This window comes from Neofelis nebulosa, chromosome X (genome assembly GCF_028018385.1).
Source record: "Neofelis nebulosa isolate mNeoNeb1 chromosome X, mNeoNeb1.pri, whole genome shotgun sequence".
NCBI lineage: Eukaryota > Metazoa > Chordata > Mammalia > Carnivora > Felidae > Neofelis > Neofelis nebulosa.
In genome coordinates, this window is record NC_080800.1 from 22,963,879 (window position 1) to 22,982,561 (window position 18,683).

Sequence of the window (18,683 nt, forward strand, 5' to 3'; positions counted from 1 at the left end):
ACCAACAATGAAACAGCAGGAAGAGAAATCAAGGAATTGATCCCATTTACGATTGCACCAAAAACCATAAAATAACTAAGAATAAACCTAACCAGAGAGGTAAAAAATGTATACATTGAAAACTACAGAAAACTTATGAAAGAAATTGAAGAAAATACAAAGAAGTGGAAAAACAGTCCATGCTCACGGATTAGAAGAATAAATATTGTTAAAATGTCAATACTACCCAGAGCAATCTACATATTCAATGCAATCCCTATCACAATAACATCAGCGTTCTTCACAGAACTAGAACAAACAATCCTAAAATTTGTATGGGACCAGAAAAGACCCAGGATTGCTAAAGCAATCCTGAAAAAGAAAACCAAAAGCGGGAGGCATCACAATTCCAGACTTCAAGTTGTATTACAAAGCTGTAATCATCAAGACAGTATGGTAATGGCACAAAAGGGACACATAGATCAAAGTAACAGAATAGAAAATCCACAAAAGGACTTACAAGCATATGGCCAACTAATCTTTGACAAAGCAGAAAAGAATATCCAATGAAAAAAAGACAGTCTCTTCAGCAAATGGTGTTAGGAAACTAGACGGTGACATGCAGAAGAATGAACCTGGACCACATTCTTACACCATACACAAAAATAAACTCAAAATGGATGAAGGACCTCAATATAAGACAGGAAGCCATCAAAATCCTAGAGGAGAAAACAGGCAACAGCCTCTTTGACCTTAGCCACAGCAACTTCTTACTTGACATGTCTCTGGAGGCAAGGGAAACAAAAGCAAAAATGAACTATTGGGACTTCATCAAGATAAAAAGCTTCTGCACAGTGAAGGAAACAATCAGCAAAACTAAAAGGCAACCAATGGAGTAGGAGAATATACTTTCAAATGACATACCAGATAAAGGGTTAGTATCCAAAATCTACAAGGAACTTATCAAACTCAACACCCAAAAAACAAATAATCCAGTGAAGAAATGGACAAAAGACATGACTAGACACTTCTCCAACGAAGACATCCAGATGGCCAACTGACACATGAAAAAATGCTCAACATCACTCATCATCAGGGAAATACAAATCAAAACCACAATGAGATATCACCTTACACCTGTCAGAATGGCTAACATGAACAACTCAGGCAACAAGAGATGTTGGTGAGGATGCGGAGAAAGAGGATCTCTTTTGCATTGTTGGTGGCAATGCAAGCTGGTTCAGCCACTTGGGAAAACAGTGTGGAGGTTCCTCAAAGTACTAAAAATCGAACTACACTATGACCCAGCAATTGCACTACTAGGCATTTATCCAAGGGATACAGGTGTGCTGTTTTGAAGGGACACATGCACCCCCATGTTTATAGCAGCACTATCCACAATAGCCAAAGTAGGGAAAGAGCCCAAATGCCCATCGATGGATGAATGGATAAAGAAGAAGTGGTATATATATACAATGGAGTATTACTCGGCAATGGAAAAGAATGAAATCTTGCCATTTGCAACTACATGGATGGAACTGGAGGATATCATGCTAAGTGAAATTAATCAGAGAAAGACAAAAATCATATGACTTCACTCATATGAGGACTTTCAGAGACAAAACAGATGAACATAAGGGAAGGGAAATAAAAATAATATAAAAACAGTGAAGAAATGGGCAAAAGACATGAATAGACACTTTTCCAAAGAAGACATCCAGATGGATAACAGACACATGAAAAGATGCCCAACATCACTCACCATCAGGGAAATACAAATCAAAACGACAATGAGATACCACCTCACACCCGTCAGAATGGCTAACATGAACAACTCAGGAAACAACAGATGTTGGTGAGGATGCAGAGAAAGAGGAACCCTTTTGCACTGCTGGTAGGAATGCAAACTGGTGCAGCCACTCTGGAAAACAGTATGGAGGTTCCTCAAAAAGTAAAAATAAAACTACCTTACAACCCAACAATTGTACTACTAGGTATTTATAGAAAGGATACAGGAGTGCTGTTTTAAAGGGGCACATGCACCCCAATGTTTATAGCAGTGATATCAACAATGGTTAAAGTTTGGAAAGAGCCCAAATGTCCATCAACTGATGAATGGATAAAGAAAAGGTGGTACATATATATAATGGAATATTACTCAGCGATCAAAAAGAATGAAATCTTGCCATTTGCAACAACGTGGATGGAACTAGAGTGTATTATACTAAGTGAAATAATTCAGTCAGAGAAAGACAAATATATGGCTTCACTCATGAGCAATTTAAGATACAAAACAAATGAACATAGGGTAGGGAAGCAAAAATAATATAAAAACAGGGAGAGAGACAAAGCATAAAAGACTCTTAAATACTGAGAACAAACTGAGTGTTGCTGGAGGGAAACTGGGTGGGGGGAGATGAGCTAAATGGGTAAGGGACAGTAAGAAGGACACTTGTAGGGATGAGCACTGGGTGTTATATGTAAGTGATGAATCACTAAATTCTATTCCTGAAATCATTATTACACTATATGTTAACTAACGTAACATAAATTAAAAAAAAACATGCTGAATGAATGCATGACTCAATGGATAAAGTAAATTAAAATAAAATTAAAAAAAAAAAAGAAAAAAATGGCCAAATCTAAGTACTCAACTGTTTTTGAATATTCAGCAGCACGTGACACAGTTAATCACTACCTCTACCCTGAAACTGTTTTTCCCTTGGCTTTTTACTCACCCCACACTCTTAATGCTCCCTCTCTTCTCTCACTTGCTTTTCCTTCTATAGTCTGATGGTTCTTCCTCATCATTTTTCACATCAGATTACCCCAGGGATCAATCTGGGGACATTTCCTCCTTGCTTTCTATACTTGATCTCACCCATGGGCATGGCTTAAACACCATCTATAATACTTACATTACTGAACTGTACATCTTAAAATGGTTAAAATGGTAAATTTTATGTTATGCATTTTTCCCACCACAGTTAATAATAAAAACAAAACAAAAACCCACCTGGAGATGGATAAATCACAAGTTTATAGCATTCGTTTACAGGTCTCCTCTTAAAACCCAATGGGCGATGTCCAAAAATATGCAAATGTCTAATAGAAATCTGAAAAGTGATATATCCATAGCCAAACTACTGATCTCCTCCCCAGCACCCACACAAGTATGCTCTTCTGGGTATTTCTTCCATCTCTGTAAGAGGTCATCCTTGCCTCTACTTTTTCTCCTACATCCCACATCTAATCTGTCAGCAATTCCTACTGGCCTTACTTCCAATAAATATCCAGGACCTGAGCATAACTCTCCTTTTGCTAAGCCACCATCATCTCTGACCTGATTCATTATAATAGCCTCCTAATTGATGTCCATTAGCCATCTTCCTCCACATACAGTCTGTTCTCAATTTAGCAGCCAGAGTGAACCATTTTTTCCCTTTTAAGTAAGCCCTATGCCCAACATGGGGCTTGGATTCACAACCCAGAGATCAAAAGTAGTATGTTCTACTGACTGAGCCACTCAGTGGCCCCAGAGTGAGCCTTTTAAAGTGCCAGTTGGATTAGGTCACTCATCTCATTATCACTTGCCAGTGGTTTCCCATCCTCACTCCAAGTAGATTCCAAGTTCTTACAATGGTCTTCAAAGCCCATCCACAATCAGGTCTCAGTACTTCTCTGACCTCATCTCCCACTACTCTTTACCTTATTCCTATGATGGGGCAGAAAAAAGCATGTCCTAAGAGGGCTTGAATTACTACTGTAAGAGCAGGGCCACGTTATACACATGTGCGGATTGCACATTACACAACTATATGAAGTAAAAAATGTTTCTTTTGGAGCTGTGCAGTTCTCAACCTGCATGGTCTTAGATCTTTGCACAGGAGAGACAGAAATAAACAGGATAAATACATAACACAGTGATGAGTGTTACAGAGAAAAACAGAGAAGAGACTTCATGTAAGCAATACAAGGCTAGATAGGATGGACCAGAAGGCATCACTAAGAGGGTGATCTTTATTTTTTTTTAATTTTTTTAAATGTTTATTTATTCTTGAGACAGAGACAGCGTGAATAGGGGAGGGGCAGACAGAGAGGGAGACACAGAATCTGAAACAGGCTCCAGGCTCTGAGCGGTCAGCACACAGCCCGACGCGGGGCTCGAACCCACGAGGTGTGAGATCATGACCTGAGCCGAAGTCAGACGCTTAACCTACTGAGGTACCCAGGCGCCCCAAGGGTGATCTTTCAAGAAATAACTGATGAGGGTCACCTGAGTGGCTCAGTGGGTGGCACATCCAACTTTGGCTCAGGTCATGATCTCAAGGTTCGTTTGGTGAGTTTGAGCCCGCGTCACGCTCACTTCTATTAGCACAGAGCCCCCTTTGGATCCTTTCCCTCTCTCTCTGCCCCTCCCCCACTAGTGCTCTCTCAAAAACAAACAAACTTAAAAAAATAAAATCAAAAAAATAAATAAATAACTGTTGAGACAGTAACCCTGTGGATAACTAGGAATACACAGACAAAGGAACAGCATCTGAGATGAAAACATGTTTGACATGTTCTAAGAAGGGGCAAGAAACCAGTGTGTCTGGAGCAAAGTAAGGTAAGTAGTTTCAGAAAATGAGGTCACAGACATAAAGGGAGCAATGATGGTACAGAGCCCTGTAAGGTCTTTGACTTTTTCTCTGAGTGAGAAGATAGCTAGCAGAGATTATGAACAAACTTAATTTCAGCTTTAAAAGATACCTCTTACTGGGGAAAACAAAACAAAACAAAACAAAACAAAACAAAACAAAACAAAACAAAACACATACAACATACTTCTGGCTGCTGTGTTGAAAAAAGGTTACAGGGAACCAAGGATGGGAGACTAGTGAAGATACAGATAACTGAAGGTAAAGGACAGACTAGAGAGGTGGTAATGGACATGGTGTGAAATCTTAGTGGGTCACTATTGAAGTGGAAAACAAAGGCAAAAAAAAAAAATTAAATTTGTGTGCTACTTACAGCCCATGAATAAATTCTTGACACAGACAAAGTGACCTTCCTCTAGAAACTCAGCTGCCTCAATGATGACACTTCTAAGGGTACAAGGGAATCCTAGCTTAACATTATCCCCGCCCCCAGGATCCCGTAAGTCTACTTTAACATACAAAAATTCTTTTGGAAATTTCCTTTATCTCTACCCCCCATGATATATGCTGGCAATCACACTCCAAGGTTATGGCCCAACAATGATGTACCTCTGAAGGGTCTCATGACTGAGCTTTTACTAAACAGTAACAAATGAATTTTTCATAACAAGAGCTAGCCCCTCAAGGTCCTGGAACCCTCTTTTCCAAAATACCTCAGAGACTTACTCTATCCCTAGTCCCCTCCCAACCTGAAGGCATATAATCAGTCTCCTGTCACAACCCCAGTGATGCTCTTTCTGACCACAGGTCCTATCCCCATGCTTTAATAAAATCACCTTTTTTGCACCAAAGACATCTCAAGAGTTCTTTCTTGGCCACTGGCTCCAAAACCCAACAATTCAAACCACATCAACTATCACAAATTGTATCTTTTTATGATTATATTTTCAAATCATCTATGGGTCATATATAGAATATAATAGATATATGTGTGTGTGTTTTATCTGGTATCAAGGGCTATTTGGTTCTCATGACTGTTTAACTTCAAAGTTAGGCTTTTTAGACAATTTATCTTCTGCAAATGAAATTAATCTCATCTGTTTCTATGCTTTGCTCATTAATCTCATATGTTTCATTTCCTTGCTCATTTTAAATGTTTTTTTTTTTTTTTTTTGTAATCTAGAAAACTCGTGAATGGGTTCAAATGATTTTACACACATTTAGGTATGTATTAATGATTACGTTAAGATTATTGCTCCATTAATCCACATTTACGTATCAAGTTTACTCCCTATTTCTGGTAATATACACTTAACGAGAAGGAAAGGAATCTATTTCTAGCTAAGAATTTTAAGAGGAATTGCTATTAATGTTAGTTTTTTTCCATTAAGTTTTGAAATATTTGTATAGTTTATTTTTGCCTTTAGTATGTTTCTCAGAGGAATTACATTAATATTTTTTAAATTGTGAAACGTCATTGAATTCTTGTGATCACATCTACTAGGTCACAATAATTATTCTTTTTAAGAAGCTACTATATTTGTCCATATTTCAGGTGTGTATGTGTATGTATACACACACATATATGTATATTTCAGGGATTTATATACATATTCTCAGGTGAAATTGATAATTTTCTTTCTATGGCTAATCTAACCACCAGAATTAATTGATGAGTTCTCCATATAATTCTATGTAGTTTAGCCACATGCTTTGAAAGTTTTCTTGTATATTTTATACCTCTTTGTCAGATCACTGTTAGATAGGAGATCAGTGTGATGCAAATGTGGGTGCCCAGCTTCCTATGATGAGCCTGGTTCTCTTCACATGTTTTTGTATATAATGTTTTAAATATTATTTATTACAATATTTCCAATACATTTTCTACCCTATATTATTCTAAACATAACTTTGTCTTTGAAGTCAAATGGATAATAAGGTTTTCAGTTGAAAGGGTGCAGGATGAGACACCCCAAAATGTGCCACTTGGCACAAGGATTATTTCGAGTTAAAAGGAAAGGTGCTGTGCCTCCCTCATAAGTGCCTACACTTACATTGGAAAGGAGAGCACACCAGGAAGAGAAGTTATTAACACAGGCCTTTTACCAAAGGAACTCATCTGCATAAGAGAACAATCTTGTTTTCCACACTTCTCCTTTCATTTCTTGCTAATGAGTTTTCTCCCTTTGTGTCCTCTGACCCTACCCCGCTCTCCTTAGCTCATAGGAGCTGATGTTGTCTCATTGTCTTTGGAATTTCCCCATACATATGCCTATTAAATTTGATTTTTCTCCTGTTAATCTGTCTCATGTCAATTTGATTCTTAGTCCAGCTAGAAGGACCATAGGGCAGAGGAAGGTCTTCCTCCCCAACAGTTTATTTTCAATTCTTGTTTTATTGCATAGAATTCAGCAAAGGTGGCCTACGTGAGCTTTTTTCTACTTCAAATTTTAATTTTCTTTGTAGCCTATAATGTATTGGTTTTTGGAAGTATTCCAGAACAACTGGACAGGAATATATTTTCTGTTTCTTGGATATAATTTTCTCTAAGCATTTTATCTAAGCGTATTAATTTTCTTGTCTAAATTTTTTATTTTAATTTATTTTGTCCACTTGATCTGCCAATTTCTAAGAGAGAAAATATTAAGAATTCCTTCTATGATCATGGATTCATCCATTTTCAGTATTAGAAAATATTTTACTTTATAATTTGATATTACCTTGTTCAGTGATTAATTACACTGAACCATTATATGTATTTATTATGAGCCATATCATTTGACAACACAAAATATCCCCAGTTATCCCACTGAATGATTTTTAAACTTAGATTCCACTTTGCTTGATGATACCACTAATACCCTTATTATGGTGTTATTTTAAAAACCTGGATCATCTTTCCTTATTTTTAGCCTTACAATGTCATTATAGATATTTTTATCTCAAATATTTTGTGAATTTCGATTGTGGATTTAGTCTAATCTCTGTCATAATATTCAGTTTCCATTTGTGATTTAAATTTTACCTCTTTCCCCCTTATTTTCTTCTTTTCTAGCATGATTCACCAAGATTCTTGCTTTTCTAAGAATTATTGCTTTTTCTGTTTTTAAAATTTTCTCCAGTACCTTAGAAATAATAGACTCATTTGATCTTTACCAATTGCTAAAAATGTTCACACAGTTATGTAAATTTTGTAGATCTATCAAAGTCAAGAGTTAGATAATGAATGTGTCAGAGACTGCTAATTGTCCTCACGTATCTCTTCCTACCATCTTTCTTTTAAAAATAAAACATTTTAGTTGAAGCTGGGCACCTTGCCACCCCACCCTGGGAGTGTACTTGCCAGCCTTCCTTACAAGTAGTTGTGGTCATATGACTAAGTTCTGGAGAAACTGCTGCTTCACTTCCTGTTGAAAGACAAAAATACTTGCCCTAGATATCCATAGGCGGGATGAGATGATTTGGAAAATATATCTAAATTTTACAGAGGGGTAATTACTATATGTATATAAATCTCTCAGGCTGTGTGTGAAATATAGTTATGCAAGTTAAAATTATAAAAACTTAAGAAAAAAAGATAATAGATTAGATTATATACAATTCTCAAAAGTTTTTTCTTTCGACCTTGAAAAATGAGCAATTTCAATTTCATACAGTTCCACCTAATAAGAACTCTAAATTTATGGTATGGGGTGTGAGAAAGTATAAGTACAATAACTTCACCATTTTCCATAGAAGGAAGTAAAACATAAAATCTTAATCTGACAAATCAAGAACTAGATTATTATTACTTTAAAAATATATATTATAGGGGCGCCTGAGTGGCTCAGTCGGTTGAGCGTCCGACTTCGCTCAGGTCATGATCTTGCGCTCCGTGAGTTCGAGCCCCGCGTCGGGCTCTGTGCTGACAGCTCAGAGCCTGGAGCCTGTTTCGGATTCTGTGTCTCCCTCTCTCTGATCCTCCCCTGTTCATGCTCTGTCTCTCTCTGTCTCAAAAATAAATAAACGTTAAAAATAAATAAATAAATAAATATATATTATAGAGCTTATAATATTATTTTTTTAACGTTTTTTATTTTATTTTTGAGACAGAGAGAGAGACAGAGCATGAACGGGGGAGGGTCAGAGAGAAAGAGGGAGACACAGAATCTGAAACAGGCTCCAGGCTCTGAGCTGTCAGCACAGAGCCCGACGCGGGGCTCGAACTCACGGAGCGCAAGATCATGACCCGAGCGAAGTCGGACGCTCAACCGACTGAGCCACCCAGGCGCCCCTAGAGCTTATAATACTAGATGTAATATACAAAATAATGATCAGGAAGGAGAGAGAAAGAAGTAGTCTGCTAATATTCTTGTCTTTCATGGTCAAGAGGTCAATTAAGGTTTTAGTAATTATATAGCATAGTTCATTACATGTCATTGACTTTAAGATGCATCGTTATGATAGGTACAATCTTATTTCAGAGTCATTAATGTCCTTTTTTCATATTTTAATATCCTCTGTGCCTTTAAGAGCACTGGTGATGCTTCATTTCTTTAAAATACATAAATAAATTTTTATTATTTGAAAGAGACTGAGCATGCACATGCAAGTGAGGGAGGGGCAGAAGAAGGGGTGGGGGGGAGAGAGAGAGGGAAAATCTTAAGCAGACTCCATGCTCAGTGCAGACTCACTGGGGGACTCTATCTCCCAACATGGGGCTCCATCTCCTGACCATGAGTTCTTGACCCGAGCCGATATCAAGAGTTGGACACTTAACTGACTGAGCCACCCAGACACCCCTGAAAAAATAAATAGGAGTGTAAAAGCCATCAGTGATAGGCTCTTAAGCTATCTTTGTGATTATTTAGAACTAGCCTATTTTGGATTTTCACTCTGAAATGCAGATACATCTGATCACTGTCACTACCCCTGCTAATACGATTCAGTAATTTAGATGACACATTTTTAAAGTCAGAGACTAAAACAACAGAATGATAGAAATTAATTGCCAACTTTCTGAATAATAAACAGAAAGCCTGAATCATATAAAAATAAGTTTAGCAGAAATAAAAGGGAAAATGCTAAAAGCAGATAATATAGATGAGGGGAAAGGAGTAAAATCAAATCTTTTTATCACATCAATAAGTGTAAATAGGAAAAGTTAACGTATTAGAAAGGATTCTATAACATCAAACCCTTACCCAACAATGTGGTATATGAAAAAGATTAATCTAAAACAAAGTTACACTAAGTGACTAAAAGTAAAATGATTGTAAAGGACCTACCAGCCACATTTTGAAAAGGAAAGAGTTGTTTTAGTAACAAAGAAGATTTAATTAATGGCAAAATGTTGAAAGAACTGACGTGCTGCTTTATAATAATATGCAAAATTTTCCCCAATGATATTTTTATACATCTTAATTTATGAAAATCAAACAAATTTTGAAAACCTGAAATGCAGGAGAAACTAAAAGAAAACCACATTAAAAGACTTTTTAGGGGCACCTGGGTGGTTCAGTCAGTTAAGAAACCGACCTCGGCTCAGGTCATGATCTCACAGTTTGTGGGTTCGAGCCCCGCATCGGGCTCTGTGCTGACAGCTCAGAGCCTGGAGCCTGCTTTCGATTCTGTGTCTCCCTCTCTCTGCACCTCCCCTGCTCATGCTCTGTCTCTCTCTGACTCTCAAAAAATCAATAAATGTTAATAAAAAAAATTTAGAAAAAGGCTTTTTAAGTACCCCCTGGTTGCTCATAACAATATAATATAGAGACTAATGAAAAAACTACATGCAAATAATACCACCATATTAAAATTAAGAGATAATGCAAATGACCAACAAGTATATGAAAAGGTGCTCAACGTCCCTAATCATCACAAAAATGTAAACCAAAACCACAGTGAGATACCACCTCACACCTGTTAGGGTGGTCATTATCAAAGCAAGAGTTGGCAAGGAGGTGGAAAAAAGGGAATCCTTGTACACTGTTAGTGGGAATGAATATTGGTATAGCCATTATGGAAGATAGTTAGGTTCCTCAAAAAATTAAAACTAGAACAACCATGTGATCCAGCAACCCCACTTCTAAAGGTGCGTATATCAAAAGGAAATTAAATCACTATCTGCAGGAATACTTGCATGCCCACGATCACTGCAGCATTATGGCAATGGACAACTTACGTGTCTGTTGACAGCTGATGGATAAACAAAATGTGATAACATATAAATGTGATACAATGAAATATTCAGTGGTAAAAAGAAATTCTGCCATTTGCAACTCCATGGATGAGGCTAGAGGACATTATGCCAAGTGAAGTAAGCCAGACACAGAAAGACAAAAACTGCATGATATCATGTATATGTGATATCTAAAAATGTCAAATGCATCGAGAAAGAGTAGAATGGTGGTTGCCAGGGGCTCAGGGGTGCGGAAAATGGGAAGATGTCAGTGAAAGGGTACAAAGTTTCAGTTGTGCAGGATGAACAAGCTCTGGAGCTCTACTGTAAAACATGGTGACTATAGTTAATATACTACATTGTATATTTGAAATGTCCTAAGAGACTAGATCTTAAGTGTTATCACCACATACACACAAAAAATGATAACTTTCTGAGTTGATGGGAATTAGCTAGTGGTCATCATTTCATAGTATATACATATATCAAAACATCACATTATATGAACACACACACACACACACACACACACACACACACACACACAGTAAAACTTTGGTTTGCGAGCAAAATTCGTTTCAGAAACATGCTTGTAATCCAAAGCACTTGTATCTCAAAGCGAATTTCCCCGTAAGAAATAATAAAAACTCAGATAATTCGTCCCACAACCCCAAAATATTCACATAAAAATGATTATAATACTATATTGAGATACAAGTGCTTTGGATTACAAGCATGTTTCTGAAACGAATTATGCTTGCAAACCAAAGTTTTACTGTGTGTGTGTGTGTGTGTGTGTGTGTGTGTGTGTTCATATAATGTGATGTTTTGATATATGTATATGCTATGAAATGATGACCACTAGCTAATTCCCATCACCTCAGAAAGTTATCCTTTTTTGTGTGTATGTGGTGATAACACTCAAGATCCAAGTATCCAAGTATCCAAGCATGGGTGATGATCACCCACAATCCCACAGCAAGAGAGAGAGAGAACCACCACTGGCTCAGTTGTGATCATGTGACATTCAGCATTACATACTACTCATATTGCAAGACATCCCTCATTTATCAAGTTAAAGTTTATTAGAAATGTTTGATCGCCTTGCATAACACTTGCAGAACAAGTTACTCACAATCTAAGGTTTTACTGTACATATATAGGTCAATTATACCTTAAGCTGAAAAAAATAAAAAATAATATTATGTGACAAAGGTGTATGTTGCCACTTTAGTCAGCTAATTAGAATTCTTCCATTATGATATTTAATGGGATTGACTTGACAGATGTTGATCATATCAGACAAAATATCACAGATATATTTAATGACACAGAACTTAGAGTGGGTCCAAATATCAAAATAAAATGTGTCTCCAAGCTTCCATTGGGAAGTTTTCCAATTTGGCAGTAGAGCCTTAGCTTATGAAAATCACTTTCAAATATCAAATTTCTCATTTCACATATAATTTATCTAAAGCACAAATTACCTATTTTATGTTTAAAATATTTGGTTTATATAGCATATCCCTTTTTTTTTCTATGTTATCAAATAACATATAAAGTTAGAGGCCCTTCTATCTTGGAAGAAATAAATGATGATTTTGAATGTATACGATTGGAGGAGAGAGTGAATATGTCATGAGTTCCCAGAAATCCACGCATATATGGTTAGCAGTGGAGAAAGAAACTGTCATGTGTGTAATGGGGATACATTATTTCAAAGCTTGTAAATGTATACATCGTCGTGGCAAGGAAAATTCTGATAAATATGCCTGGTAGGTAAAGTGCAAGCAATGCAGAGAAGCCACCTCTGTGGAGATGGAAGGGAAAATAAACTATTATTCCATCAACATTCACTTTGGATTAGATACTGTTCTTTCACGGAACCCGGGTGGCTCAGTCAGTTAAGTGTCCAAATCTTGATTTTGGCTCAGGTCATGATCTCATGGTTCATGGGATCAAGCCCCACATTGGGCTCCATACTGACAGTGCAGAGCCTGCTTGAGATTCTCTCTCTCACTCTCTCTCTGCCCCTCCCCGACTCGCACACACTCTTGGTTTCTCTCTCTCGAAATAAATAAATAAACTTAAAAAAAGGATACTGTTCTTTGCTATGAGACAAACCCACCAACTTTTAGTGCTTGCTCCAAAAATGACTGGAGTGAGGAGACACAATAATATCCAAGGCCAGGAATAGAGATCCTATTTCTGTGATACTATCACTGTGACATGCAGACAGTAAGAGAGATATTGATCTCACAAATGGAAGTTCAGAAACTATGTATTACTATTCTAGCTAAAATCCATGGGGGCACCTAATAAATTGATATCAATAAAATTAGAGAATGCCTCGGGAGAGGCATTATAGCCAATTTTATAGCCAATTTATAGCCAAGGCAATATAGCCAATTTCAGACAGGGCTACAACTGTGTATAAATTATACAATTTTCTAATTACACAATGACTTTTCTTCCCTGCACTTTTGGTGGGAGAATATTATGAGGTGCAGATTGAGTTTTCCTTAACAGTATGTATATTATTGCTGCCATATCTGAAAAACCCACCAATATTAATCTCTAAAGATTCCATTTATGTAGAAAAGAGAGAAATGCAAGAGACAATCACCCGAAAAGGAAAGTATCTTTGTACCTTTTCTTCCTTTTACTATGAGCAGGAATCGACAGTCAGTGAGCCACAAATGTCTACGATTTGTTCATTTACTCATTCATGAATTGTGTCATGTGTACTAAGAGCTAAAACAATATTCATGAAAAAGATATAAATAGCACTTTCTCTCTTAGACTTCCAGAAGAATCAAATTGGTAATTACAATGGAAGCATTACTGTCATCTAAAAATTGGTGATTGTTTTAGGATAACAAAGAATGCACACCTAATCCAAAAATGGAAGGTCAAAGAAGACCCCAAGGGAGACACAAAATTCTACTGTGTCAAGGGACATCCTGATATATGATTCAAAGATACTGTCAACTTGGTTGTAGAAAAATAAAGCAACCAATTTCTAATTAAAAAGAGCACTTCTTACGTTTCCAAAGTAGTAGTTACATGTTACCTTGACTGTGGTGATGGTTTTTCCAATGTATACCTATGTCCAGTCTCATCAAATTGAATACATTAAATATGTGTCAATTTTGAATATCAATCATTCTTCAATAAAGTTGTTAAAATTAGCATTTCCTCAGATTATGAATGTAGACATTCATCATGGCAGTATTAGCAATCTCAGTGGCATATTAATAGAAGTTTCATATATTTTCATATCACATATCAAGTACTAATGTAAAATTATGATAGTTATTAAATCTGATCTTATTTGATAACTTAATGGAAGACATAATTCTGTAACATATTTCTGATATTTTGATAATTATGTTTCAATATAGCCAGCTTCTCTTGCAAACCTATGTATTTTATTTTATGCTTGAAAACTATTTTTTCTGCGTAGGGGTCCATAGACCTCACTAGCCTGTTCAAGAGGTCCTTGTACAAAAAAAGTCTAAGAATCTCTGTGTAAGACCAAACAATTTCATAAGCAAATGTGGATGCAGAAAGAGCATTCCAGGAAGAGGCACCACAGATATTAAAGAAACAAATAGAAAAATAACAAACTTGGTCTACAGAAGAAAGAACATTGTCCAACTAAGGAACAGAGAGCAGTTCCCTAAATTCTGACTTGTATCATACTCCTTCTACAGCTGATTTTAAGCTATTAAGTGGCCTCCATCAACATGGAATTAGGAAGAAATGTACCAGGCCTCTTAAGCTTCTGCAGGCTGGCTCTAGCATACCACCAGATTCCTTATATACATTATTAGGCCACCAGTAAAATAGTAAAAAAATACCTATTTATCTTTATAGCCTTCTTGTCACTCCCTTTTCAGTATTCAATATTCTTTTCCAAAATGTCAGAAACTTGAGTCCTTTCTTGAATATTTTATACACAGACACACACACACACACACACACACACACTTTATATATATAACTTGAAGAATCAACACTACATATTCAAATTATTATTAGGGCTATGAGAGTTTTTAATGTTCTTTATCTTGTTTCCTTTCAGAGTTAAAATCATGTAACTTAATCAATTTAATATTCCAAAAACAAAACAAAAAAAGGGATATATTTCATGCAACAAGAAGGAGAAACTAGCATGAAGGTGAGTTTTGTATTTTAGGGAAAGTTTTATACTAGGCCTATATTCTAGGATCCAGTTTATAACAAATTATATCTTGATAAAAGTAACAATGTGTACATTGGTTTAAAAAAGAAAGGACCTTATTTATAGAAATGTAAAATAAAGTATATCTTTAATCAGATACATCAGTAGAATCACTGGAATAATAGATCTTATGTTTATAGGAAATATTAATAGTATAAGGCATATTTGAGCCTCTTTTTTTTTTTAAATGTTCATTTATTTTGAGAAAGAGAGAGAGCAGGGCAGAGGCAGGGGGGCAGGGAGGGAGAGACAGAGGGTCCAAAGCAGGCTCTGCTCTGTCTGCAGAGAGCCCGGCGCGGGGCTGTGAGATCATCACCTAAGCAGAAATCAAGAATCAGACACTTAACCCACTGAGCCGTCCAGGTGCCCCTGAACCCTTTTACTCTCTAGACTTCACTTTTCAACTGAGAAAACTAAAGTTTATAAGTGTGAAATAACTTATTCATGGTCACACAATTCAGAATGACACATTTGATATTAAAGTGCCCTTAGATTTACTCCTAAGTCATGTTATTCTCCACCACGACTCCAACTCTCAGTAGAATGACAGTCTCAAGTTGTTCATTTTTAGTAACATGAAAAAACATTTGCCAGCCAGCGGTATTTTGGCAAGGGTTTTTTAAGTACGTAGCATACACTTGGACACTACTGTACAAACTGTAATGTACAAACAAATATTAAGAAAAATTTTAATTTGTGGTGTTTATTTTGGTAAACACTAATGATAAGAATAAACATATGAATAAATGTGTGAATATAACAACTTATATGTCCATATATATTACTCAAAGTTTACTGTTTCCAATGTGCTCCGCCCAAGTAAAATATAATGAAAATATATGTTTTCTTCTTTGTAAATAAATGGATAACATACTTCTTTCAGTGCTCCCAAAGATAATATCATATTGCTAGAAACTGTATACACATATGTATACATAGGTACATGTCTGTATTTATTTATTGTTTTTAAATTGTGTTTTGCTGACACATCTATGAGTATAATGTAATTGTATAAATAGCCATAGATAGACGCAACATGATTTTTGTCTTGAAAAGGAAATAATTTCGTTCATGTAGACATTTCAACTTTAATTGAAAAGAAAGAAAAGTTAAATCACACTTAATGAGAAGGAATCACAGTGACATTATCCAAAAATTGTGTTTGTCTTATTTTTTGGCATATTACTTTGTGGTAAGGCATAAATTAAGTAACTGAATTTGACAGAACTAGGTGCATTTAATACTATTCTGCTAACAGTTGCAATGATTTCAATATAGGAGAAATATCCCTGACAATGCCTCTGATTAAGTGATTTCCACAATTAAAACTCTTCAAGGGTAGTGGGGAATACAGATCATCAGCACAATTATGTACTATATTACTCACTTTTCAGAGAATGAGGCAGGGTTCATATATTGGCTCTGAAATTGTAAACTATCTCTCAGTTTCAACGTTTTTTTTTTTTTTTTTTTTTTTTTTTTTTTTTTTTTTTTTTTTTTTTTTTTTTTTTTTTTTTATTTATTTTTGGGACAGAGAGAGACAGAGCATGAACGGGGGAGGGGCAGAGAGAGAGGGAGACACAGAATCGGAAACAGGCTCCAGGCTCCGAGCCATCAGCCCAGAGCCTGACGCGGGGCTCGAACTCACAGACCGCGAGATCGTGACCTGACTGAAGTCGGATGCTTAACCGACTGCGCCACCCAGGCGCCCCCTATCTCTCAGTTTCAAGAGATCTACATTTTAAACTAACTCAAGGACAAAAAAAGCAGGAATGTGTAATGCCATATAATAATGTACATGATAGGGGCACCTGGGTGGCTCAGTTGGTTGAGCATCGGATTTCGGCTCAGGTCATGATCTCATGGCTGGAGAGTTCCAGCCCTCGGTCGGGCTCTGTGCTGACAGCTCAGAGCCTGGAGCCTGCTTCCAATTCTGTGTCTGCTTCTCTCTCTTCCCCTTCCCAGCTTTTGCTCTCTCTCTCTCTCTCTCAAAAATAAACATTTAAAAAATTAAAAAAAATAATGTACATGATAATAATGACATAATGTTGTATGGTGACACAGGGTGACTACACTTACCATTGTGAGCATAGTGCAAGGTATTGTTGATTCACTATGTTGTATACTTGGAACTAACAGGAACATTGCATGTCAACTATACTTGAATTAAAAAAAATTGAAAACACTAATATGAGCTTTTTCAAAGCAAATTTAATTAACACGGTTTCAGCATTTTTTCCCCAAGTTTTTATTTATTTATTCAGTTTTTTTCCCCCAGAGAGGAGATAACTGATTAAAAGCCACATGATTTTGCTATACAATCCTTAACCGGGGATGTTTTGTATACTGCATGCAAGCCTCAGAATTGTACTATTTCTGCTAGAATCCCGAACAATAATACGGATCTTGAGTAGTACTTTGGAATGATATCCAAATATTGAGGAAACAGGCAGTGAATATGGCACTACAATAACTTTTAATATGGGAAACAATTTAAAATCATTCCCAGGCTCATAAACATAATTCACACACAGACACAAGGCCAAGGCATTCTCTTTTTTACTAAGCAAGAATTATGTTTAACCTTGATTACAGACCATTAAAATGGTCTTGAATAAGAACTATTCTCCAAATTTCACTGCATGGCTTAATAAGACACAATACAATTTTGAAGCAGTGATGAGAGAGAGGAACACTTGTTCATTTCTAAGTTTCCTTTACTTTATTATCCCTTGAATTTTTCTAGATCTGTGCTGCCCATTTTGGTAGTCACTAGTCACATATGGTTATTGACCTTTTGAAATACGGCTAGATCAAATTGAGAGGTGTGCTATAAATATAAAATATATACTAGATTTTAAAGACTTAGCATGAATAAAAGAATACCAAACATTCCAGTAGTATTTTATATAGATATCGTGTTGCAATATCATCTTGGATAAATAAGGCTAAATATATTTATGATGATTAATTTCACCTTTTTTTCCCTAAATGTGGCTACCAGAAAATTTAAAATCACACTGTGGCTAGCTAGTATTTATACCTGTATCGTACCTTTGAATAGTGCTATTCTAGATGGTCCTTCCCCATTACTCCAGATATTACGATACATAACCTGTAGATATTTACACTATATATTTACATGTGTCACTTGATTAAAGTCTCAGAGTTTTCTGATGTTGCAGGAGAACTGTAATTGCCTTCTATACTTGAGCACAGATTACAAGAATGAAAGCAATGATTTTCAGCATGGATAATGTTACCACCCAAAACTATCATGTCAAAGAGCCATCATGAACACAGATACAAATATCATCTTAAATCTCTACATCTGTACACAACTCACTTCACAAGCTCCAATTTCCCAATTCAAGGTTTCATTTATTTACTCTCCCACTTACCCATCCAATCATTTATCCATTTATTCAATCACTCATTCATTCTTTTCAGCAAAAATATACCTAGCCTCTGCTAAACGTAATATAAGGCTGTAGCCATACAATGTGTGAGACGCTTTCCCTTCTATCAAAGAGTGCCTAGTACACTGGCAGAAACTCACATATATCATGATAATAACATGTAAAAACAATGATGAGAAATGCTTGGAAAATGTCTGAAACTCTCCATTAGAAATCATCATCTATAAGGCTGTCTCAGCATA